This window comes from Camelus bactrianus, chromosome 8 (genome assembly GCF_048773025.1).
Source record: "Camelus bactrianus isolate YW-2024 breed Bactrian camel chromosome 8, ASM4877302v1, whole genome shotgun sequence".
Classification (NCBI taxonomy): Eukaryota; Metazoa; Chordata; class Mammalia; order Artiodactyla; family Camelidae; genus Camelus; species Camelus bactrianus.
Genome location: NC_133546.1, coordinates 2,087,279 through 2,090,017, shown reverse-complemented (window position 1 = coordinate 2,090,017; position 2,739 = coordinate 2,087,279).

Sequence of the window (2,739 nt, the reverse complement as noted above, 5' to 3'; positions counted from 1 at the left end):
ATCAACTTTTCATTATACAAATGAAATGCTTCCTGTTTGAGCCCATGTGTGGGAGATTTAATATTCTTAATTTGGTTTAGCGACATGTTTCTCTATGGAAATTGATTATCTGCGCTCAGTTACTGCAAGAAGCGAGCCCATGAAAATGCCAGTGTTAGCTCATCAGGAAAGGGGTCAGAAAGCCGCAGGTTTCACAGCCCCGTGCGTGCCTGTGGGCCAGCCGCCCAGGGCCAGGCATCGGCCATAGGCGGTTCTTCTGCAGTTGACATTGAGCAGTAGTGGTTCTGCAGCTGGCTGGCAAGGTGGCCTGGGAAATCTGTACTACGGAGGCCCTTTACTGTAGGTTAAATTTGGTAAGTCAGCTCTATTTTGTATTTCCTTCCATTTGGAAGGTTTGTTAGACCATTGAGGTTATGTTACAATACTTGTGTGTGCTACTTAGTTTTGCTTGTTTTAAAGAAATCCAGAGTTGGTTATGACCTTTGATTCATGGAGTTGTCCCCTGGCAGCCTTTGCAGTCACCGCCCTGTGTCCATGTCAGAAGCTTTACTCACCGGTTCTCGTTATAATTTATTATTCGTGAAGATGCCTTGAAACATACTGAATACCAAAGGCATCTGAAACCATTAAGCAGCGCTTTTATTTCAGGTCTGTAAGTTAATTACATTAAAATCCAAATTGGACTGTCACAGTAGTAATGGCCTAAGACCAGATCCAGTTTGACCAGCTTCATACACTGTACGTAGTTTCATCGTAACCCTCTGAAGCCAGCCGGTGATAGACTGTCGGGCAGTCTCGTTTACACTGTTTCCGTGGTGCTGCTGTGTACGTAGGTGGTTGACACCTATGACACTGAAGTGTTGAAAAGAACAATTGGAAGGGATGTGTGCATGTTCATATTAATGTAAGTAAAGCTGTGATTGTGTGTTAAAGTTTGTACTTTTTTATTTCAACTAAATTAAAGCTTTTTGTTGAAAGTCACCTTTATTAATGAAAGCAAATTAGACCTAATTCATTGATCTCAGTTAGTGAACAGACTTTGTGATTTGTATAATGCCACTTTTTCATTTCACATTAGTCTGAATATTACAAAAATATTTAAATAGGCTTTAATATGTAAAGGGAGATGATAATGTAAGGGTTAAGGTTATTTGACATTAGAATCTAATTTTACATGAAACTGAGCCATAAATGTCGAAAGGCGGTAGGACAGAGACGGGCCAGGGAGCCTGCGTCTGCCCTCAGCCTGTGGGCTGTCAGCTCGGTCTCCGTCAGGCTCTGCACGTTCCGTGTGAGGAAACAGCGCTGCCTGGAGATGGACTCTGCTGCTGGAAGTCTCCCGATGTGCTTGGTTATAAAGTGTGTTTTCTTGGAGGTCACTCTGTAAACAGTCGCTTTCTGTAAAGACTGTAACTGTGTTCGGCCCTCTGGAGTCTGTCAGGTGTGTGACTTTTGAATCTTTGTTAGGAGCTAGATTTCAGTGAAGTGATTATTGGGGGTGGCTCTTTAATTTTGTGGAAAAATTTGAATAGTAGCATCTGAAGTGTGTCATTTCTTTATGACCCATAGACTCCCACCTTTTGATAATATCTGGGAGGATGGGGAGGAAAATGCCAAATACAAGACCCTGCATCAGGTAAAGCAGCGCTAATGACATAGAATCCAGCTCTGGAAACGCCTGGCTCCCACGCTGTCCCCTGACTAGGTGGAAGGTTTTGAGTGTGATTAGCGTTTTCCTTTCGTGAAGAAACACGTTGAAATAATAACCCGTGAAATAACATTGTTATGGTAAAACTTGTGTTTTACAGTGGAGTCTCCAACTGTCTTGTTTGTCAGATGTCAATAAAGTGTCATTTTACTGATGATGACTGAAGTGGATAAGAGCTCACGCCTTTTCTGTTTTGTAGTAACAGTAACGCAGCGCCTGCGGTGCCGACGCTGTTCTTGTTCTGTCTGCACCGCCTGCCTCTGCGCCCCCGCTTCAAACCCGCACCTGCTACACAGCCCGTCTGCTCCTTCCAGCTGCCTGGGGGGCTCCCGTCCGGGGTGTGCTTGCCTCTCCCTGTTGGGGTGGCCCTGCCCCCTGGCCCGGGCCAGGCTGGCCGGTTTCCCTCCCATGGCATCACGGCCCTGTTGACCCCGTGGTTCTTGTTCGCCTCTCATCGCTTCCTGGAACGCGCTGGGCTGTCACCGTAAGCTCCGCTGGAGCAGGGACTTGACGCAGCATCCGCCGCTGTCTGTGCTCAGCAAGGGTCCTGGGGCTGGGGGCTGGGGATGGGGGGATCAGGGCTCCAGGGAGCTGGCCTGAGGACCCCGCTGGACATGTGAGGAGGGCCAGCAAGGAGAGGCCGCACCCGGGCACCCCATGGGTCAGACGCAAACCCTCCTGGGTACCACCTTGGGCTGGCTTGCACACTGACCCATCCACCCTCCTGACACGGTCCACACCGCCAGCCACCATTGTAGGACAGGGGCGTGTTGGGGGAAACAGGTGCGGAGGAAATGAAGGCAGCCCCACTGTGTGCAGACGGAGGCGCCCTGGGAGGAGGGGAGAGGACAGCATGTGACCAAGGCGGGGATGAGCCAGCAGAATGGCTTATCGTGGATGAAACATAATTCAGAGAACAGTTTTGAAGTAAAAATCTAATTGCTCTATGCAAGATTTGAAAGATTTTGTACCTAAAAAAGGCTGCTGTGAAAAGATTCAGTCAAAATAATTTTTGCTTAAAAAATTATGTG